General features: G+C 52.5%; 10 non-coding genes across 10 annotated transcripts; all 10 read right to left on the bottom strand.

Moving 5' to 3' along the window:
* Positions 1–1,966: 1,966 nt before the first annotated feature.
* Positions 1,967–2,085, bottom strand: LOC138394993 (5S ribosomal RNA). The gene has a single exon (XR_011235495.1). It is a non-coding gene; the product is annotated as a 5S ribosomal RNA (ribosomal RNA).
* A 1,098-nt stretch (positions 2,086–3,183) lies between these two features.
* Positions 3,184–3,302, bottom strand: LOC138394978 (5S ribosomal RNA). The gene has a single exon (XR_011235481.1). It is a non-coding gene; the product is annotated as a 5S ribosomal RNA (ribosomal RNA).
* Positions 3,303–6,769: 3,467 nt separating this feature from the next.
* LOC138394981 (5S ribosomal RNA) lies at positions 6,770–6,888 on the bottom strand. The gene has a single exon (XR_011235484.1). It is a non-coding gene; the product is annotated as a 5S ribosomal RNA (ribosomal RNA).
* A 1,098-nt stretch (positions 6,889–7,986) lies between these two features.
* On the bottom strand, positions 7,987–8,105 carry LOC138394977 (5S ribosomal RNA). Its single transcript, XR_011235480.1, has one exon. It is a non-coding gene; the product is annotated as a 5S ribosomal RNA (ribosomal RNA).
* A 3,469-nt stretch (positions 8,106–11,574) lies between these two features.
* Positions 11,575–11,693, bottom strand: LOC138394970 (5S ribosomal RNA). The gene has a single exon (XR_011235473.1). It is a non-coding gene; the product is annotated as a 5S ribosomal RNA (ribosomal RNA).
* Positions 11,694–12,790: 1,097 nt separating this feature from the next.
* On the bottom strand, positions 12,791–12,909 carry LOC138394976 (5S ribosomal RNA). The gene has a single exon (XR_011235479.1). It is a non-coding gene; the product is annotated as a 5S ribosomal RNA (ribosomal RNA).
* A 3,468-nt stretch (positions 12,910–16,377) lies between these two features.
* On the bottom strand, positions 16,378–16,496 carry LOC138394905 (5S ribosomal RNA). Its single transcript, XR_011235423.1, has one exon. It is a non-coding gene; the product is annotated as a 5S ribosomal RNA (ribosomal RNA).
* A 1,098-nt stretch (positions 16,497–17,594) lies between these two features.
* LOC138394868 (5S ribosomal RNA) lies at positions 17,595–17,713 on the bottom strand. The gene has a single exon (XR_011235393.1). It is a non-coding gene; the product is annotated as a 5S ribosomal RNA (ribosomal RNA).
* A 3,466-nt stretch (positions 17,714–21,179) lies between these two features.
* On the bottom strand, positions 21,180–21,298 carry LOC138394886 (5S ribosomal RNA). Its single transcript, XR_011235410.1, has one exon. It is a non-coding gene; the product is annotated as a 5S ribosomal RNA (ribosomal RNA).
* Positions 21,299–22,383: 1,085 nt separating this feature from the next.
* On the bottom strand, positions 22,384–22,502 carry LOC138394975 (5S ribosomal RNA). Its single transcript, XR_011235478.1, has one exon. It is a non-coding gene; the product is annotated as a 5S ribosomal RNA (ribosomal RNA).
* Positions 22,503–22,708: the final 206 nt, after the last annotated feature.

The following is a 22,708-nucleotide window of genomic DNA, read 5'->3' as shown; positions in this document are numbered from 1 at the left end:
TCCAAAGATACCATAAACACGGTACAAAACAAGTTGCAAACAGGACAAGGGATCTGTAGCGCATACAATTGGCAAAATATCACTGCTACAGAATATCTATGTGTAATAGGCTTAATACGCGTTTGACACTGTATCCTCATTATTAATCAAGGAAACACAAAATAAAAAATGAAGCAAGATGTAGTTCCAAACTCACCAGATTGAGGAAACTTAAAACACTGATCACTGTGTTGGCTGGGAGGAGAACTCTTAACACGCACACTGCTGATATGGGAGGTGAAATTATAGAACCATTTGGAAAACAATGTAGCATAAATGGATATGAATGAACACTGGCATAATTTAGGAACAAGCATATTCTCTGAGTAGCACGTACCAGAGAGAAGATAGGGCACACGTGACCAGGAAACATCCAGAGTAATACTCACGGGAGCCCCGTGTACATGGACCTAGTCAAAGATCGGATAAAGATACTTTGATTGACTCGTGCAGTGCCATTCTATAGAAGTGCTGATGAACTGCAGCTTCCTGTGTAAGCAAGGCGTATTCCCCAAACAGAAGGTTTCCCCTGGAACACAAGTTAGCCAGAATGAATCCAGAATGGCTCCACATGTGTTATATAAACTGTGAAATTAACAAACTACCTCAATGAGATAGTCATGGAACAGAGAGCAAAAACTTTAAAAGGAAAAGCCAGCAAAATGATGAGAGTCGAGATGGGATTTGTTTGGGAGAAGTGTTTTTTCGGTTCCATGCCTTCGGAAAAAGATACACAGCGGCTTCCGACATATGAATAAACTCCCATTTTTATAAGGCGAGTGGTAGAGAGTTTTGGTACAGTTAATTGGGTCTAATAGAATAAAACTAATAATTACTATTATTGCTCTTTAACATATCCATTTCCCAAATTAAAAGAAAGAGAGAAAGAAACAGATTGTAAATTTCTAGTTATAAACCCTGTTTAAATTGCACTATTTATTAATTTGGGGGAAATGATTAGTTTGGGGACTCCGTGTCCATCTATCGAGGAATATAGTAGAGCCTCTCCATGGATTTGGGCGGTCATTGACGTTGTTACTAAGTTTTCCATCTAAGTTGGCACCTTTGTCCCGTAGGTGCTATGTAGATTTTCTGTGACTTTGCATGTTATCCTTTTTACAAATTGCCTTCAACATTGTGTATTTGCTAGGAAATAAGAAATATTGAAACTATCGATTGAATGTTGATTTCAGATAGAGCTATCTTGCTGGACTCACTTAGGATTTCGACAGGTCTCCCATGCATACTGGCAAACATTCTATTTTGAGAACCGTAGGAGGTGAGGAAAATGAAGAAGGTGATTTTCCTTTCCCGTATATTGTTAGTGTCTTCCCCTGTTTGAGTATATTTTTAGAGCGTCGCTTGCAGTATTGAACAGAAGAATTTCATATCAACACCCTGTTCTTGCTCGTGACTTTCCAAAGAATGTTTTTACTTCTTAATCCTTAAGAATATTTTCTAAAGATTTAGACTTTTGAAAAGTGTTTCTAGGTGTCTTCTCATCTGGATTCTTAAATTCCTTTCCCGTGAACGAATAGCCAACTGTTTAGATTCCATGCTTCTGCATATATGGATATGATCGAATTTTTCCTTTCCTAGGGTAACGTGGTCATGTACTTGGACAACTTTAGAATTTGTCCTGAATTCAGAGCCGGTCCGTCAGCAGTTCCAGAGGCCCGGACCTGGGGCAGGTGTCTGAGGGCCGACAGCCTCGGGGACTGAGCCTCCACATCTCAAATCTGACCCTCTCTCCAGGGGCCACGGGGCAGGATCCGGGCCTGCCGGGGCGGGGTGGGGGTGGGCGGGGGCGGGAGCCAGGACGGGCGTGGAGGGCGAAGGGCCCCCCCCCTTTCCCAGCCGAGGTGGGCGGAGGAGCCCCCCCTTCCCAGCCCAGGGCGGGCGGGACAGAAAAAGAGGCAAAGCAAAAAGCCTACGGCACCCGGTATTCCCAGGCGGTCTCCCATCCAAGTACTAACCGGGCCCGACCCTGCTTAGCTTCCGAGATCAGACGAGATCGGGCGCGTTCAGGGTGGTATGGCCGTAGACGACGGCGGCCGTCCCCGGACGCCTCAAGAGGCCGAGCTGCTGCTACGCGTCCCTCCCTGCCCAGTCCGGTCCCTCCCGCCGCCCTGGCCCTTCGCTAGACCACCTGTCCGTATCCGGGGCAGGCGGAGACTGACGGGTCTCGCGCGCATCCCCCCTCCCCCACCCAAACCGCGGACGCACCACCGTCCCGCAGCCCAAGGAGCAGCCCCACGGGCAAGCGCGCAGGGACAGACTTCCACGCGTGGGGACGGAGGGCCAGAGCCGGAGAGTGCGCGCGAGAGGGCCCTCCGCCGCCCCACACGAGGGCACGGTGGAGAGGGGCTTTGGGGCAGGGCCAGGACAAGGAGGCAGGGCCGTGTGCGCGGCTGGTCCTTCACCCCGAGGTCCTGAAGACGTGCAGTGTCCCCCCCACCCCGCCACCCCACTCCGTCTGGGGAGGACTGTTCTGCCTCGATTTCCCCTCAGGGCCTGCATGTGGCAGCAGCACCCGCGTGGGGGTGGGGGGCCCAGAGCCGGCTGTCCTGTTGCTCGGTGGGGCGGGGTTTGGGGGTGGGGCGTCTGGGTTTGGGTGCGTGTGCTCCGTGTGCTGTTGTGTGTCCTCTCTGCCCGGGCGGCCGGCCACTTGCCCTGTGCGGTGCGCCGGTGTGTCTCTCGGGAGCCCCGGCCCGAGGCCCGGGTGTGCGGCGGAGAGGAAGTCCACGGTGGGCTGGGGGTCCGGGGGCCCAGGGGACGGTTTGCCGCCGTGGACTGTCCCGCGCCGGGTGTAGGGATTGTCCCGGGGGGGCCGGGGGGTGGAGACCCAGCAGCACTTAGGGATCCCGCCGCCCGGCCCGGTGTGGGCCCAGGGCTGGGGCTCCGCTGCTGGGCGGAACGGAACGGCTGGGATGCTCCGCCGCTGCCGCCGCCTGGCGGTGGTGCTGCAGCCGGGGAGAGGAGAGGAAGCCTCCGGCGGGCGCAGCGGGCGGCGACCGGGGCCAAGAGCGGGCGCGGAGGGCGGAGGGCCGAGGGCCGAGGGCCGAGGGCGGAGGGACCGGCCCACCCCCAGCCCCACCCCCCGACCCCCGACAGGCCGGCGGGCGGGACAAAAGAAGAGGCAAAAGCCTACAGCACCCGGTATTCCCAGGCGGTCTCCCATCCAAGTACTAACCAGGCCCGACCCTGCTTAGCTTCCGAGATCAGACGAGATCGGGCGCGTTCAGGGTGGTATGGCCGTAGACGACCGTGGCCGTCCCCGGACGCCTCAAGAGGCCGAGCTGCTGCCACGGGGCCCTCCCGGCCCAGCGCCCCCTCCCAACCCCCGCCGCCCCCCCTCCTCCCGCGCAGTCCTGCAGCCCACTAGCCTTCAAAGCCTTGCTCAGTAGCTGCTACACGCACATCAAAGACTCAATACTTTTCCACAAACACATACACCAATGACAACAAAAATCAAAGACTCAAGATGACATCCATTGAAAGCACGGAGGACACAAACGGAGGACAGCGTGTGACTTAGCAGATTCTACACACTGCAGGAGCTGACATGAAGGCCCAGGGAAATATTCCAAAGGAGTGTGCCATGGCTCAGAGCTCCTCGGCATGAGCAGACTGGCTTCGGCTGACAGCAGCTCTTAGATTTTCACAGTGGAGCCAGAACAGTAGAAAGTTCCTTCCTCGCCTTTCCTACTTCATGCAGTACTAAGTAGTCCACGGTTATATGGTGAATGGATACGATTATTCTGTGGGATCATGCAAAGAAGAAATGCTGTTGGTGTCTTTGAGAACTGGGAATTTGGGGGTGAGAGAAAGAAGTGAAATCGATAAAGTAGCGTAAAAAAACTCTCAGTCTCAGATTGAATTTGGATTATCAGTGGACACTCAATGTGTTTTTCTTTAATATTTTTTTTTTTTATCCCCATGGAGGGTGCTGAGAAGTAGGTGCAAACTGAACAGTAGTGCATTTCACCAGCATCTAGATCGTGGTCTCCACAAACCATTGTTATTAAATGGTCCGAAGCCTTACCGGAGACACAGGCTGACTTCAAGTCCGGGGCAGGAAATGGACGCTTCTTCTGCCGGGAAGCGTGGATGCTCTGATATCCAACAGAACGAGGGTCATGTCAAAAGACACAGGAACCAGAATGAGTAGACTCCCGTCTGCCAAACACAGGACGGTTTGATCACCAGTAAGTATAATAATTGCAAGATATTGAAGCACATTAAATGTGTTTAAATCCACGACTAAACCCCTAACAATGCAAAAATAACTCGGGTCCCCCACTGTGGAGAGCGGGAGGAAACAAAGTGAAATGGTGACAACCGGGACTGCCCCCAACTGGTTGGGATGTATGGACACTCTTTCCAAAGACCTCTCAACCGAGCACAATGTATGTACTGTATTTGGACTGGATTCCAAGAAACTGAAATGAGTGTATGTGTGTCAGGGAAACGCAAACATTGAGGACTTGCTGTTCTCTCCAATACAGTTAGATTCTTAGATGGAATAATGTGGCTGCGGTTACATTTAAAAAGGAAGGAAAGCCTCTACCTTTGATAGAAACATATTGACTTTTTGTCGATGGAGGGATATCGTTAAGGGGATCATGAACTTAAGGTAGGAGGGGTATAAAAGAAACAAGATCTGACCAAGGGTTGATGATTTCTTGAGTCAGGGTAGTGAGTAGGTATTATAGTATTCTTCCTGTTTCTGTTTATATTTCAAATTTTCCATAACAAAAAGTTTCCAAAGATACCATAAACACGGTACAAAACAAGTTGCAAACAGGACAAGGGATCTGTAGCGCATACAATTGGCAAAATATCACTCCTACAGAATATCTATGTGTAATAGGCTTAATACGCGTTTGACACTGTATCCTCATTATTAATCAAGGAAACACAAAATAAAAAATGAAGCAAGATGTAGTTCCAAACTCACCAGATTGAGGAAACTTAAAACACTGATCACTGTGTTGGCTGGGAGGAGAACTCTTAACACGCACACTGCTGATATGGGAGGTGAAATTATAGAACCATTTGGAAAACAATGTAGCATAAATGGATATGAATGAACACTGGCATAATTTAGGAACAAGCATATTCTCTGAGTAGCACGTACCAGAGAGAAGATAGGGCACACGTGACCAGGAAACATCCAGAGTAATACTCACGGGAGCCCCGTGTACATGGACCTAGTCAAAGATCGGATAAAGATACTTTGATTGACTCGTGCAGTGCCATTCTATAGAAGTGCTGATGAACTGCAGCTTCCTGTGTAAGCAAGGCGTATTCCCCAAACAGAAGGTTTCCCCTGGAACACAAGTTAGCCAGAATGAATCCAGAATGGCTCCACATGTGTTATATAAACTGTGAAATTAACAAACTACCTCAATGAGATAGTCATGGAACAGAGAGCAAAAACTTTAAAAGGAAAAGCCAGCAAAATGATGAGAGTCGAGATGGGATTTGTTTGGGAGAAGTGTTTTTTCGGTTCCATGCCTTCGGAAAAAGATACACAGCGGCTTCCGACATATGAATAAACTCCCATTTTTATAAGGCGAGTGGTAGAGAGTTTTGGTACAGTTAATTGGGTCTAATAGAATAAAACTAATAATTACTATTATTGCTCTTTAACATATCCATTTCCCAAATTAAAAGAAAGAGAGAAAGAAACAGATTGTAAATTTCTAGTTATAAACCCTGTTTAAATTGCACTATTTATTAATTTGGGGGAAATGATTAGTTTGGGGACTCCGTGTCCATCTATCGAGGAATATAGTAGAGCCTCTCCATGGATTTGGGCGGTCATTGACGTTGTTACTAAGTTTTCCATCTAAGTTGGCACCTTTGTCCCGTAGGTGCTATGTAGATTTTCTGTGACTTTGCATGTTATCCTTTTTACAAATTGCCTTCAACATTGTGTATTTGCTAGGAAATAAGAAATATTGAAACTATCGATTGAATGTTGATTTCAGATAGAGCTATCTTGCTGGACTCACTTAGGATTTCGACAGGTCTCCCATGCATACTGGCAAACATTCTATTTTGAGAACCGTAGGAGGTGAGGAAAATGAAGAAGGTGATTTTCCTTTCCCGTATATTGTTAGTGTCTTCCCCTGTTTGAGTATATTTTTAGAGCGTCGCTTGCAGTATTGAACAGAAGAATTTCATATCAACACCCTGTTCTTGCTCGTGACTTTCCAAAGAATGTTTTTACTTCTTAATCCTTAAGAATATTTTCTAAAGATTTAGACTTTTGAAAAGTGTTTCTAGGTGTCTTCTCATCTGGATTCTTAAATTCCTTTCCCGTGAACGAATAGCCAACTGTTTAGATTCCATGCTTCTGCATATATGGATATGATCGAATTTTTCCTTTCCTAGGGTAACGTGGTCATGTACTTGGACAACTTTAGAATTTGTCCTGAATTCAGAGCCGGTCCGTCAGCAGTTCCAGAGGCCCGGACCTGGGGCAGGTGTCTGAGGGCCGACAGCCTCGGGGACTGAGCCTCCACATCTCAAATCTGACCCTCTCTCCAGGGGCCACGGGGCAGGATCCGGGCCTGCCGGGGCGGGGTGGGGGTGGGCGGGGGCGGGAGCCAGGACGGGCGTGGAGGGCGAAGGGCCCCCCCCCTTTCCCAGCCGAGGTGGGCGGAGGAGCCCCCCCTTCCCAGCCCAGGGCGGGCGGGACAGAAAAAGAGGCAAAGCAAAAAGCCTACGGCACCCGGTATTCCCAGGCGGTCTCCCATCCAAGTACTAACCGGGCCCGACCCTGCTTAGCTTCCGAGATCAGACGAGATCGGGCGCGTTCAGGGTGGTATGGCCGTAGACGACGGCGGCCGTCCCCGGACGCCTCAAGAGGCCGAGCTGCTGCTACGCGTCCCTCCCTGCCCAGTCCGGTCCCTCCCGCCGCCCTGGCCCTTCGCTAGACCACCTGTCCGTATCCGGGGCAGGCGGAGACTGACGGGTCTCGCGCGCATCCCCCCTCCCCCACCCAAACCGCGGACGCACCACCGTCCCGCAGCCCAAGGAGCAGCCCCACGGGCAAGCGCGCAGGGACAGACTTCCACGCGTGGGGACGGAGGGCCAGAGCCGGAGAGTGCGCGCGAGAGGGCCCTCCGCCGCCCCACGCGAGGGCACGGTGGGGAGGGGCTTTGGGGCAGGGCCAGGACAAGGAGGCAGGGCCGTGTGCGCGGCTGGTCCTTCACCCCGAGGTCCTGAAGACGTGCAGTGTCCCCCCCACCCCGCCACCCCACTCCGTCTGGGGAGGACTGTTCTGCCTCGATTTCCCCTCAGGGCCTGCATGTGGCAGCAGCACCCGCGTGGGGGTGGGGGGCCCAGAGCCGGCTGTCCTGTTGCTCGGTGGGGCGGGGTTTGGGGGTGGGGCGTTTGGGTTTGGGTGCGTGTGCTCCGTGTGCTGTTGTGTGTCCTCTCTGCCCGGGCGGCCGGCCACTTGCCCTGTGCGGTGCGCCGGTGTGTCTCTCGGGAGCCCCGGCCCGAGGCCCGGGTGTGCGGCGGAGAGGAAGTCCATGGTGGGCTGGGGGTCCGGGGGCCCAGGGGACGGTTTGCCGCCGTGGACTGTCCCGCGCCGGGTGTAGGGATTGTCCCGGGGGGGCCGGGGGGTGGAGACCCAGCAGCACTTAGGGATCCCGCCGCCCGGCCCGGTGTGGGCCCAGGGCTGGGGCTCCGCTGCTGGGCGGAACGGAACGGCTGGGATGCTCCGCCGCTGCCGCCGCCTGGCGGTGGTGCTGCAGCCGGGGAGAGGAGAGGAAGCCTCCGGCGGGCGCAGCGGGCGGCGACCGGGGCCAAGAGCGGGCGCGGAGGGCGGAGGGCCGAGGGCCGAGGGCCGAGGGCGGAGGGACCGGCCCACCCCCAGCCCCACCCCCCGACCCCCGACAGGCCGGCGGGCGGGACAAAAGAAGAGGCAAAAGCCTACAGCACCCGGTATTCCCAGGCGGTCTCCCATCCAAGTACTAACCAGGCCCGACCCTGCTTAGCTTCCGAGATCAGACGAGATCGGGCGCGTTCAGGGTGGTATGGCCGTAGACGACCGTGGCCGTCCCCGGACGCCTCAAGAGGCCGAGCTGCTGCCACGGGGCCCTCCCGGCCCAGCGCCCCCTCCCAACCCCCGCCGCCCCCCCTCCTCCCGCGCAGTCCTGCAGCCCACTAGCCTTCAAAGCCTTGCTCAGTAGCTGCTACACGCACATCAAAGACTCAATACTTTTCCACAAACACATACACCAATGACAACAAAAATCAAAGACTCAAGATGACATCCATTGAAAGCACGGAGGACACAAACGGAGGACAGCGTGTGACTTAGCAGATTCTACACACTGCAGGAGCTGACATGAAGGCCCAGGGAAATATTCCAAAGGAGTGTGCCATGGCTCAGAGCTCCTCGGCATGAGCAGACTGGCTTCGGCTGACAGCAGCTCTTAGATTTTCACAGTGGAGCCAGAACAGTAGAAAGTTCCTTCCTCGCCTTTCCTACTTCATGCAGTACTAAGTAGTCCACGGTTATATGGTGAATGGATACGATTATTCTGTGGGATCATGCAAAGAAGAAATGCTGTTGGTGTCTTTGAGAACTGGGAATTTGGGGGTGAGAGAAAGAAGTGAAATCGATAAAGTAGCGTAAAAAAACTCTCAGTCTCAGATTGAATTTGGATTATCAGTGGACACTCAATGTGTTTTTCTTTAATTTTTTTTTTTTTTTATCCCCATGGAGGGTGCTGAGAAGTAGGTGCAAACTGAACAGTAGTGCATTTCACCAGCATCTAGATCGTGGTCTCCACAAACCATTGTTATTAAATGGTCCGAAGCCTTACCGGAGACACAGGCTGACTTCAAGTCCGGGGCAGGAAATGGACGCTTCTTCTGCCGGGAAGCGTGGATGCTCTGATATCCAACAGAACGAGGGTCATGTCAAAAGACACAGGAACCAGAATGAGTAGACTCCCGTCTGCCAAACACAGGACGGTTTGATCACCAGTAAGTATAATAATTGCAAGATATTGAAGCACATTAAATGTGTTTAAATCCACGACTAAACCCCTAACAATGCAAAAATAACTCGGGTCCCCCACTGTGGAGAGCGGGAGGAAACAAAGTGAAATGGTGACAACCGGGACTGCCCCCAACTGGTTGGGATGTATGGACACTCTTTCCAAAGACCTCTCAACCGAGCACAATGTATGTACTGTATTTGGACTGGATTCCAAGAAACTGAAATGAGTGTATGTGTGTCAGGGAAACGCAAACATTGAGGACTTGCTGTTCTCTCCAATACAGTTAGATTCTTAGATGGAATAATGTGGCTGCGGTTACATTTAAAAAGGAAGGAAAGCCTCTACCTTTGATAGAAACATATTGACTTTTTGTCGATGGAGGGATATCGTTAAGGGGATCATGAACTTAAGGTAGGAGGGGTATAAAAGAAACAAGATCTGACCAAGGGTTGATGATTTCTTGAGTCAGGGTAGTGAGTAGGTATTATAGTATTCTTTCTGTTTCTGTTTATATTTCAAATTTTCCATAACAAAAAGTTTCCAAAGATACCATAAACACGGTACAAAACAAGTTGCAAACAGGACAAGGGATCTGTAGCGCATACAATTGGCAAAATATCACTCCTACAGAATATCTATGTGTAATAGGCTTAATACGCATTTGACACTGTATCCTCATTATTAATCAAGGAAACACAAAATAAAAAATGAAGCAAGATGTAGTTCCAAACTCACCAGATTGAGGAAACTTAAAACACTGATCACTGTGTTGGCTGGGAGGAGAACTCTTAACACGCACACTGCTGATATGGGAGGTGAAATTATAGAACCATTTGGAAAACAATGTAGCATAAATGGATATGAATGAACACTGGCATAATTTAGGAACAAGCATATTCTCTGAGTAGCACGTACCAGAGAGAAGATAGGGCACACGTGACCAGGAAACATCCAGAGTAATACTCACGGGAGCCCCGTGTACATGGACCTAGTCAAAGATCGGATAAAGATACTTTGATTGACTCGTGCAGTGCCATTCTATAGAAGTGCTGATGAACTGCAGCTTCCTGTGTAAGCAAGGCGTATTCCCCAAACAGAAGGTTTCCCCTGGAACACAAGTTAGCCAGAATGAATCCAGAATGGCTCCACATGTGTTATATAAACTGTGAAATTAACAAACTACCTCAATGAGATAGTCATGGAACAGAGAGCAAAAACTTTAAAAGGAAAAGCCAGCAAAATGATGAGAGTCGAGATGGGATTTGTTTGGGAGAAGTGTTTTTTCGGTTCCATGCCTTCGGAAAAAGATACACAGCGGCTTCCGACATATGAATAAACTCCCATTTTTATAAGGCGAGTGGTAGAGAGTTTTGGTACAGTTAATTGGGTCTAATAGAATAAAACTAATAATTACTATTATTGCTCTTTAACATATCCATTTCCCAAATTAAAAGAAAGAGAGAAAGAAACAGATTGTAAATTTCTAGTTATAAACCCTGTTTAAATTGCACTATTTATTAATTTGGGGGAAATGATTAGTTTGGGGACTCCGTGTCCATCTATCTAGGAATATAGTAGAGCCTCTCCATGGATTTGGGCCGTCATTGACGTTGTTACTAAGTTTTCCATCTAAGTTGGCACCTTTGTCCCGTAGGTGCTATGTAGATTTTCTGTGACTTTGCATGTTATCCTTTTTACAAATTGCCTTCAACATTGTGTATTTGCTAGGAAATAAGAAATATTGAAACTATCGATTGAATGTTGATTTCAGATAGAGCTATCTTGCTGGACTCACTTAGGATTTCGACAGGTCTCCCATGCATACTGGCAAACATTCTATTTTGAGAACCGTAGGAGGTGAGGAAAATGAAGAAGGTGATTTTCCTTTCCCGTATATTGTTAGTGTCTTCCCCTGTTTGAGTATATTTTTAGAGCGTCGCTTGCAGTATTGAACAGAAGAATTTCATATCAACACCCTGTTCTTGCTCGTGACTTTCCAAAGAATGTTTTTACTTCTTAATCCTTAAGAATATTTTCTAAAGATTTAGACTTTTGAAAAGTGTTTCTAGGTGTCTTCTCATCTGGATTCTTAAATTCCTTTCCCGTGAACGAATAGCCAACTGTTTAGATTCCATGCTTCTGCATATATGGATATGATCGAATTTTTCCTTTCCTAGGGTAACGTGGTCATGTACTTGGACAACTTTAGAATTTGTCCTGAATTCAGAGCCGGTCCGTCAGCAGTTCCAGAGGCCCGGACCTGGGGCAGGTGTCTGAGGGCCGACAGCCTCGGGGACTGAGCCTCCACATCTCAAATCTGACCCTCTCTCCAGGGGCCACGGGGCAGGATCCGGGCCTGCCGGGGCGGGGTGGGGGTGGGCGGGGGCGGGAGCCAGGACGGGCGTGGAGGGCGAAGGGCCCCCCCCCCTTTCCCAGCCGAGGTGGGCGGAGGAGCCCCCCCTTCCCAGCCCAGGGCGGGCGGGACAGAAAAAGAGGCAAAGCAAAAAGCCTACGGCACCCGGTATTCCCAGGCGGTCTCCCATCCAAGTACTAACCGGGCCCGACCCTGCTTAGCTTCCGAGATCAGACGAGATCGGGCGCGTTCAGGGTGGTATGGCCGTAGACGACGGCGGCCGTCCCGGACGCCTCAAGAGGCCGAGCTGCTGCTACGCGTCCCTCCCTGCCCAGTCCGGTCCCTCCCGCCGCCCTGGCCCTTCGCTAGACCACCTGTCCGTATCCGGGGCAGGCGGAGACTGACGGGTCTCGCGCGCATCCCCCCTCCCCCACCCAAACCGCGGACGCACCACCGTCCCGCAGCCCAAGGAGCAGCCCCACGGGCAAGCGCGCAGGGACAGACTTCCACGCGTGGGGACGGAGGGCCAGAGCCGGAGAGTGCGCGCGAGAGGGCCCTCCGCTGCCCCACGCGAGGGCACGGTGGAGAGGGGCTTTGGGGCAGGGCCAGGACAAGGAGGCAGGGCCGTGTGCGCGGCTGGTCCTTCACCCCGAGGTCCTGAAGACGTGCAGTGTCCCCCCCACCCCGCCACCCCACTCCGTCTGGGGAGGACTGTTCTGCCTCGATTTCCCCTCAGGGCCTGCATGTGGCAGCAGCACCCGCGTGGGGGTGGGGGGCCCAGAGCCGGCTGTCCTGTTGCTCGGTGGGGCGGGGTTTGGGGGTGGGGCGTCTGGGTTTGGGTGCGTGTGCTCCCTGTGCTGTTGTGTGTCCTCTCTGCCCGGGCGGCCGGCCACTTGCCCTGTGCGGTGCGCCGGTGTGTCTCTCGGGAGCCCCGGCCCGAGGCCCGGGTGTGCGGCGGAGAGGAAGTCCACGGTGGGCTGGGGGTCCGGGGGCCCAGGGGACGGTTTGCGGCCGTGGACTGTCCCGCGCCGGGTGTAGGGATTGTCCCGGGGGGGCCGGGGGGTGGAGACCCAGCAGCACTTAGGGATCCCGCCGCCCGGCCCGGTGTGGGCCCAGGGCTGGGGCTCCGCTGCTGGGCGGAACGGGACGGCTGGGATGCTCCGCCGCTGCCGCCGCCTGGCGGTGGTGCTGCAGCCGGGGAGAGGAGAGGAAGCCTCCGGCGGGCGCAGCGGGCGGCGACCGGGGCCAAGAGCGGGCGCGGAGGGCGGAGGGCCGAGGGCCGAGGGCCGAGGGCGGAGGGACCGGCCCACCCCCAGCCCCACCCCCCGACCCCCGACAGGCCGGCGGGCGGGACAAAAGAAGAGGCAAAAGCCTACAGCACCCGGTATTCCCAGGCGGTCTCCCATCCAAGTACTAACCAGGCCCGACCCTGCTTAGCTTCCGAGATCAGACGAGATCGGGCGCGTTCAGGGTGGTATGGCCGTAGACGACCGTGGCCGTCCCCGGACGCCTCAAGAGGCCGAGCTGCTGCCACGGGGCCCTCCCGGCCCAGCGCCCCCTCCCAACCCCCGCCGCCCCCCCTCCTCCCGCGCAGTCCTGCAGCCCACTAGCCTTCAAAGCCTTGCTCAGTAGCTGCTACACGCACATCAAAGACTCAATACTTTTCCACAAACACATACACCAATGACAACAAAAATCAAAGACTCAAGATGACATCCATTGAAAGCACGGAGGACACAAACGGAGGACAGCGTGTGACTTAGCAGATTCTACACACTGCAGGAGCTGACATGAAGGCCCAGGGAAATATTCCAAAGGAGTGTGCCATGGCTCAGAGCTCCTCGGCATGAGCAGACTGGCTTCGGCTGACAGCAGCTCTTAGATTTTCACAGTGGAGCCAGAACAGTAGAAAGTTCCTTCCTCGCCTTTCCTACTTCATGCAGTACTAAGTAGTCCACGGTTATATGGTGAATGGATACGATTATTCTGTGGGATCATGCAAAGAAGAAATGCTGTTGGTGTCTTTGAGAACTGGGAATTTGGGGGTGAGAGAAAGAAGTGAAATCGATAAAGTAGCGTAAAAAAACTCTCAGTCTCAGATTGAATTTGGATTATCAGTGGACACTCAATGTGTTTTTCTTTAATTTTTTTTTTTTTTTATCCCCATGGAGGGTGCTGAGAAGTAGGTGCAAACTGAACAGTAGTGCATTTCACCAGCATCTAGATCGTGGTCTCCACAAACCATTGTTATTAAATGGTCCGAAGCCTTACCGGAGACACAGGCTGACTTCAAGTCCGGGGCAGGAAATGGACGCTTCTTCTGCCGGGAAGCGTGGATGCTCTGATATCCAACAGAACGAGGGTCATGTCAAAAGACACAGGAACCAGAATGAGTAGACTCCCGTCTGCCAAACACAGGACGGTTTGATCACCAGTAAGTATAATAATTGCAAGATATTGAAGCACATTAAATGTGTTTAAATCCACGACTAAACCCCTAACAATGCAAAAATAACTCGGGTCCCCCACTGTGGAGAGCGGGAGGAAACAAAGTGAAATGGTGACAACCGGGACTGCCCCCAACTGGTTGGGATGTATGGACACTCTTTCCAAAGACCTCTCAACCGAGCACAATGTATGTACTGTATTTGGACTGGATTCCAAGAAACTGAAATGAGTGTATGTGTGTCAGGGAAACGCAAACATTGAGGACTTGCTGTTCTCTCCAATACGGTTAGATTCTTAGATGGAATAATGTGGCTGCGGTTACATTTAAAAAGGAAGGAAAGCCTCTACCTTTGATAGAAACATATTGACTTTTTGTCGATGGAGGGATATCGTTAAGGGGATCATGAACTTAAGGTAGGAGGGGTATAAAAGAAACAAGATCTGACCAAGGGTTGATGATTTCTTGAGTCAGGGTAGTGAGTAGGTATTATAGTATTCTTTCTGTTTCTGTTTATATTTCAAATTTTCCATAACAAAAAGTTTCCAAAGATACCATAAACACGGTACAAAACAAGTTGCAAACAGGACAAGGGATCTGTAGCGCATACAATTGGCAAAATATCACTCCTACAGAATATCTATGTGTAATAGGCTTAATACGCGTTTGACACTGTATCCTCATTATTAATCAAGGAAACACAAAATAAAAAATGAAGCAAGATGTAGTTCCAAACTCACCAGATTGAGGAAACTTAAAACACTGATCACTGTGTTGGCTGGGAGGAGAACTCTTAACACGCACACTGCTGATATGGGAGGTGAAATTATAGAACCATTTGGAAAACAATGTAGCATAAATGGATATGAATGAACACTGGCATAATTTAGGAACAAGCATATTCTCTGAGTAGCACGTACCAGAGAGAAGATAGGGCACACGTGACCAGGAAACATCCAGAGTAATACTCACGGGAGCCCCGTGTACATGGACCTAGTCAAAGATCGGATAAAGATACTTTGATTGACTCGTGCAGTGCCATTCTATAGAAGTGCTGATGAACTGCAGCTTCCTGTGTAAGCAAGGCGTATTCCCCAAACAGAAGGTTTCCCCTGGAACACAAGTTAGCCAGAATGAATCCAGAATGGCTCCACATGTGTTATATAAACTGTGAAATTAACAAACTACCTCAATGAGATAGTCATGGAACAGAGAGCAAAAACTTTAAAAGGAAAAGCCAGCAAAATGATGAGAGTCGAGATGGGATTTGTTTGGGAGAAGTGTTTTTTCGGTTCCATGCCTTCGGAAAAAGATACACAGCGGCTTCCGACATATGAATAAACTCCCATTTTTATAAGGCGAGTGGTAGAGAGTTTTGGTACAGTTAATTGGGTCTAATAGAATAAAACTAATAATTACTATTATTGCTCTTTAACATATCCATTTCCCAAATTAAAAGAAAGAGAGAAAGAAACAGATTGTAAATTTCTAGTTATAAACCCTGTTTAAATTGCACTATTTATTAATTTGGGGGAAATGATTAGTTTGGGGACTCCGTGTCCATCTATCTAGGAATATAGTAGAGCCTCTCCATGGATTTGGGCCGTCATTGACGTTGTTACTAAGTTTTCCATCTAAGTTGGCACCTTTGTCCCGTAGGTGCTATGTAGATTTTCTGTGACTTTGCATGTTATCCTTTTTACAAATTGCCTTCAACATTGTGTATTTGCTAGGAAATAAGAAATATTGAAACTATCGATTGAATGTTGATTTCAGATAGAGCTATCTTGCTGGACTCACTTAGGATTTCGACAGGTCTCCCATGCATACTGGCAAACATTCTATTTTGAGAACCGTAGGAGGTGAGGAAAATGAAGAAGGTGATTTTCCTTTCCCGTATATTGTTAGTGTCTTCCCCTGTTTGAGTATATTTTTAGAGCGTCGCTTGCAGTATTGAACAGAAGAATTTCATATCAACACCCTGTTCTTGCTCGTGACTTTCCAAAGAATGTTTTTACTTCTTAATCCTTAAGAATATTTTCTAAAGATTTAGACTTTTGAAAAGTGTTTCTAGGTGTCTTCTCATCTGGATTCTTAAATTCCTTTCCCGTGAACGAATAGCCAACTGTTTAGATTCCATGCTTCTGCATATATGGATATGATCGAATTTTTCCTTTCCTAGGGTAACGTGGTCATGTACTTGGACAACTTTAGAATTTGTCCTGAATTCAGAGCCGGTCCGTCAGCAGTTCCAGAGGCCCGGACCTGGGGCAGGTGTCTGAGGGCCGACAGCCTCGGGGACTGAGCCTCCACATCTCAAATCTGACCCTCTCTCCAGGGGCCACGGGGCAGGATCCGGGCCTGCCGGGGCGGGGTGGGGGTGGGCGGGGGCGGGAGCCAGGACGGGCGTGGAGGGCGAAGGGCCCCCCCCCTTTCCCAGCCGAGGTGGGCGGAGGAGCCCCCCCTTCCCAGCCCAGGGCGGGCGGGACAGAAAAAGAGGCAAAGCAAAAAGCCTACGGCACCCGGTATTCCCAGGCGGTCTCCCATCCAAGTACTAACCGGGCCCGACCCTGCTTAGCTTCCGAGATCAGACGAGATCGGGCGCGTTCAGGGTGGTATGGCCGTAGACGACGGCGGCCGTCCCCGGACGCCTCAAGAGGCCGAGCTGCTGCTACGCGTCCCTCCCTGCCCAGTCCGGTCCCTCCCGCCGCCCTGGCCCTTCGCTAGACCACCTGTCCGTATCCGGGGCAGGCGGAGACTGACGGGTCTCGCGCGCATCCCCCCTCCCCCACCCAAACCGCGGACGCACCACCGTCCCGCAGCCCAAGGAGCAGCCCCACGGGCAAGCGCGCAGGGACAGACTTCCACGCGTGGGGACGGAGGGCCAGAGCCGGAGAGTGCGCGCGAGAGGGCGCTCCGCCGCCCCACGCGAGGGCACGGTGGAGAGGGGCTTTGGGGCAGGGCCAGGACAAGGAGGCAGGGCCGTGTGCGCGGCTGGTCCTTCACCCCGAGGTCCTGAAGACGTGCAGTGTCCCCCCCACCCCGCCACCCCACTCCGTCTGGGGAGGACTGTTCTGCCTCGATTTCCCCTCAGGGCCTGCATGTGGCAGCAGCACCCGCGTGGGGGTGGGGGGCCCAGAGCCGGCTGTCCTGTTGCTCGGTGGGGCGGGGTTTGGGGGTGGGGCGTTTGGGTTTGGGTGCGCGTGCTCCGTGTGCTGTTGTGTGTCCTCTCTGCCCGGGCGGCCGGCCACTTGCCCTGTGCGGTGCGCCGGTGTGTCTCTCGGGAGCCCCGGCCCGAGGCCCGGGTGTGCGGCGGAGAGGAAGTCCACGGTGGGCTGGGGGTCCGGGGGCCCAGGGGACGGTTTGCCGCCGTGGACTGTCCCGCGCCGGGTGTAGGGATTGTCCCGGGGGGGCCGGGGGGTGGAGACCCAGCAGCACTTAGGGATCCCGCCGCCCGGCCCGGTGTGGGCCCAGGGCTGGGGCTCCGCTGCTGGGCGGAACGGGACGGCTGGGATGCTCCGCCGCTGCCGCCGCCTGGCGGTGGTGCTGCAGCCGGGGAGAGGAGAGGAAGCCTCCGGCGGGGACAGCGGGCGGCGACCGGGGCCGGGGGCGGGCGCGGAGGGTGGAGGGCGGAGGGCGGAGGGCCGAGGGCGGAGGGACGGGCCCACCCCCAGCCCCACCCCCCGACCCCCGACAGGCCGGCGGGCGGGACAAAAGAAGAGGCAAAAGCCTACAGCACTCGGTATTCCCAGGCGGTCTCCCATCCAAGTACTAACCAGGCCCGACCCTGCTTAGCTTCCGAGATCAGACGAGATCGGGCGCGTTCAGGGTGGTATGGCCGTAGACGACCGTGGCCGTCCCCGGACGCCTCAAGAGGCCGAGCTGCTGCCACGGGGCCCTCCCGGCCCAGCGCCCCCTCCCAACCCCCGCCGCCCCCCCCCTCCCGCGCAGTCCTGCAGCCCACTAGCCTTCAAAGCCTTGCTCAGTAGCTGCTACACGCACATCAAAGACTCAATACTTTTCCACAAACACATACACCAATGACAACAAAAATCAAAGACTCAAGATGACATCCATTGAAAGCACGGAGGACACAAACGGAGGACAGCGTGTGACTTAGCAGATTCTACACACTGCAGGAGCTGACATGAAGGCCCAGGGAAATATTCCAAAGGAGTGTGCCATGGCTCAGAGCTCCTCGGCATGAGCAGACTGGCTTCGGCTGACAGCAGCTCTTAGATTTTCACAGTGGAGCCAGAACAGTAAAAAGTTCCTTCCTCGCCTTTCCTACTTCATGCAGTACTAAGTAGTCCACGGTTATATGGTGAATGGATACGATTATTCTGTGGGATCATGCAAAGAAGAAATGCTGTTGGTGTCTTTGAGAACTGGGAATTTGGGGGTGAGAGAAAGAAGTGAAATCGATAAAGTAGCGTAAAAAAACTCTCAGTCTCAGATTGAATTTGGATTATCAGTGGACACTCAATGTGTTTTTCTTTAATTTTTTTTTTTTTTTATCCCCATGGAGGGTGCTGAGAAGTAGGTGCAAACTGAACAGTAGTGCATTTCACCAGCATCTAGATCGTGGTCTCCACAAACCATTGTTATTAAATGGTCCGAAGCCTTACCGGAGACACAGGCTGACTTCAAGTCCGGGGCAGGAAATGGACGCTTCTTCTGCCGGGAAGCGTGGATGCTCTGATATCCAACAGAACGAGGGTCATGTCAAAAGACACAGGAACCAGAATGAGTAGACTCCCGTCTGCCAAACACAGGACGGTTTGATCACCAGTAAGTATAATAATTGCAAGATATTGAAGCACATTAAATGTGTTTAAATCCACGACTAAACCCCTAACAATGCAAAAATAACTCGGATCCCCCACTGTGGAGAGCGGGAGGAAACAAAGTGAAATGGTGACAACCGGGACTGCCCCCAACTGGTTGGGATGTATGGACACTCTTTCCAAAGACCTCTCAACCGAGCACAATGTATGTACTGTATTTGGACTGGATTCCAAGAAACTGAAATGAGTGTATGTGTCTCAGGGAAACGCAAACCTTGAGGACTTGCTGTTCTCTCCAATACGGTTAGATTCTTAGATGGAATAATGTGGCTGCGGTTACATTTAAAAAGGAAAGAAAGCCTCTACCTTTGATAGAAACATATTGACTTTTTGTCGATGGAGGGATATCGTTAAGGGGATCATGAACTTAAGGTAGGAGGGGTATAAAAGAAACAAGATCTGACCAAGGGTTGATGATTTCTTGAGTCAGGGTAGTGAGTAGGTATTATAGTATTCTTTCTGTTTTTGTTTATATTTCAAATTTTCCATAACAAAAAGTTTCCAAAGATACCATAAACACGGTACAAAACAAGTTGCAAACAGGACAAGGGATCTGTAGCGCATACAATTGGCAAAATATCACTGCTACAGAATATCTATGTGTAATAGGCTTAATACGCGTTTGACACTGTATCCTCATTATTAATCAAGGAAACACAAAATAAAAAATGAAGCAAGATGTAGTTCCAAACTCACCAGATTGAGGAAACTTAAAACACTGATCACTGTGTTGGCTGGGAGGAGAACTCTTAACACGCACACTGCTGATATGGGAGGTGAAATTATAGAACCATTTGGAAAACAATGTAGCATAAATGGATATGAATGAACACTGGCATAATTTAGGAACAAGCATATTCTCTGAGTAGCACGTACCAGAGAGAAGATAGGGCACACGTGACCAGGAAACATCCAGAGTAATACTCACGGGAGCCCCGTGTACATGGACCTAGTCAAAGATCGGATAAAGATACTTTGATTGACTCGTGCAGTGCCATTCTATAGAAGTGCTGATGAACTGCAGCTTCCTGTGTAAGCAAGGCGTATTCCCCAAACAGAAGGTTTCCCCTGGAACACAAGTTAGCCAGAATGAATCCAGAATGGCTCCACATGTGTTATATAAACTGTGAAATTAACAAACTACCTCAATGAGATAGTCATGGAACAGAGAGCAAAAACTTTAAAAGGAAAAGCCAGCAAAATGATGAGAGTCGAGATGGGATTTGTTTGGGAGAAGTGTTTTTTCGGTTCCATGCCTTCGGAAAAAGATACACAGCGGCTTCCGACATATGAATAAACTCCCATTTTTATAAGGCGAGTGGTAGAGAGTTTTGGTACAGTTAATTGGGTCTAATAGAATAAAACTAATAATTGCTATTATTGCTCTTTAACATATCCATTTCCCAAATTAAAAGAAAGAGAGAAAGAAACAGATTGTAAATTTCTAGTTATAAACCCTGTTTAAATTGCACTATTTATTAATTTGGGGGAAATGATTAGTTTGGGGACTCCGTGTCCATCTATCTAGGAATATAGTAGAGCCTCTCCATGGATTTGGGCCGTCATTGACGTTGTTACTAAGTTTTCCATCTAAGTTGGCACCTTTGTCCCGTAGGTGCTATGTAGATTTTCTGTGACTTTGCATGTTATCCTTTTTACAAATTGCCTTCAACATTGTGTATTTGCTAGGAAATAAGAAATATTGAAACTATCGATTGAATGTTGATTTCAGATAGAGCTATCTTGCTGGACTCACTTAGGATTTCGACAGGTCTCCCATGCATACTGGCAAACATTCTATTTTGAGAACCGTAGGAGGTGAGGAAAATGAAGAAGGTGATTTTCCTTTCCCGTATATTGTTAGTGTCTTCCCCTGTTTGAGTATATTTTTAGAGCGTCGCTTGCAGTATTGAACAGAAGAATTTCATATCAACACCCTGTTCTTGCTCGTGACTTTCCAAAGAATGTTTTTACTTCTTAATCCTTAAGAATATTTTCTAAAGATTTAGACTTTTGAAAAGTGTTTCTAGGTGTCTTCTCATCTGGATTCTTAAATTCCTTTCCCGTGAACGAATAGCCAACTGTTTAGATTCCATGCTTCTGCATATATGGATATGATCGAATTTTTCCTTTCCTAGGGTAACGTGGTCATGTACTTGGACAACTTTAGAATTTGTCCTGAATTCAGAGCCGGTCCGTCAGCAGTTCCGGAGGCCCGGACCTGGGGCAGGTGTCTGAGGGCCGACAGCCTCGGGGACTGAGCCTCCACATCTCAAATCTGACCCTCTCTCCAGGGGCCACGGGGCAGGATCCGGGCCTGCCGGGGCGGGGTGGGGGTGGGCGGGGGCGGGAGCCAGGACGGGCGTGGAGGGCGAAGGGCCCCCCCCTTTCCCAGCCGAGGTGGGCGGAGGAGCCCCCCCTTCCCAGCCCAGGGCGGGCGGGACAGAAAAAGAGGCAAAGCAAAAAGCCTACAGCACCCGGTATTCCCAGGCGGTCTCCCATCCAAGTACTAACCGGGCCCGACCCTGCTTAGCTTCCGAGATCAGACGAGATCGGGCGCGTTCAGGGTGGTATGGCGGTAGACGACGGCGGCCGCCCCCGGACGCCTCAAGAGGCCGAGCTGCTGCTACGCGTCCCTCCCTGCCCAGTCCGGTCCCTCCCGCCGCCCTGGCCCTTCGCTAGACCACCTGTCCGTATCCGGGGCAGGCGGAGACTGACGGGTCTCGCGCGCATCCCCCCTCCCCCACCCAAACCGCGGACGCACCACCGTCCCGCAGCCCAAGGAGCAGCCCCACGGGCAAGCGCGCAGGGACAGACTTCCACGCGTGGGGACGGAGGGCCAGAGCCGGAGAGTGCGCGCGAGAGGGCCCTCCGCCGCCCCACGCGAGGGCACGGTGGAGAGGGGCCTTTGGGGCAGGGCCAGGACAAGGAGGCAGGGCCGTGTGCGCGGCTGGTCCTTCACCCCGAGGTCCTGAAGACGTGCAGTGTCCCCCCCACCCCGCCACCCCACTCCGTCTGGGGAGGACTGTTCTGCCTCGATTTCCCCTCAGGGCCTGCATGTGGCAGCAGCACCCGCGTGGGGGTGGGGGGCCCAGAGCCGGCTGTCCTGTTGCTCGGTGGGGCGGGGTTTGGGGGTGGGGCGTCTGGGTTTGGGTGCGTGTGCTCCGTGTGCTGTTGTGTGTCCTCTCTGCCCGGGCGGCCGGCCACTTGCCCTGTGCGGTGCGCCGGTGTGTCTCTCGGGAGCCCCGGCCCGAGGCCCGGGTGTGCGGCAGAGAGGAAGTCCACGGTGGGCTGGGGGTCCGGGGGCCCAGGGGACGGTTTGCGGCCGTGGACTGTCCCGCGCCGGGTGTAGGGATTGTCCCGGGGGGGCCGGGGGGTGGAGACCCAGCAGCACTTAGGGATCCCGCCGCCCGGCCCGGTGTGGGCCCAGGGCTGGGGCTCCGCTGCTGGGCGGAACGGAACGGCTGGGATGCTCCGCCGCTGCCGCCGCCTGGCGGTGGTGCTGCAGCCGGGGAGAGGAGAGGAAGCCTCCGGCGGGCGCAGCGGGCGGCGACCGGGGCCAAGGGCGGGCGCGGAGGGCGGAGGGCCGAGGGCGGAGGGACCGGCCCACCCCCAGCCCCACCCCCCGACCCCCGACAGGCCGGCGGGCGGGACAAAAGAAGAGGCAAAAGCCTACAGCACCCGGTATTCCCAGGCGGTCTCCCATCCAAGTACTAACCAGGCCCGACCCTGCTTAGCTTCCGAGATCAGACGAGATCGGGCGCGTTCAGGGTGGTATGGCCGTAGACGACCGTGGCCGTCCCCGGACGCCTCAAGAGGCCGAGCTGCTGCCACGGGGCCCTCCCGGCCCAGCGCCCCCTCCCAACCCCCGCCGCCCCCCCCCCTCCCGCGCAGTCCTGCAGCCCACTAGCCTTCAAAGCCTTGCTCAGTAGCTGCTACACGCACATCAAAGACTCAATACTTTTCCACAAACACATACACCAATGACAACAAA

This window comes from Eulemur rufifrons, chromosome 14 (assembly GCF_041146395.1).
Source record: "Eulemur rufifrons isolate Redbay chromosome 14, OSU_ERuf_1, whole genome shotgun sequence".
NCBI classification, from domain to species: Eukaryota; Metazoa; Chordata; class Mammalia; order Primates; family Lemuridae; genus Eulemur; species Eulemur rufifrons.
This window is presented reverse-complemented; position numbering and strand designations above follow the sequence as displayed.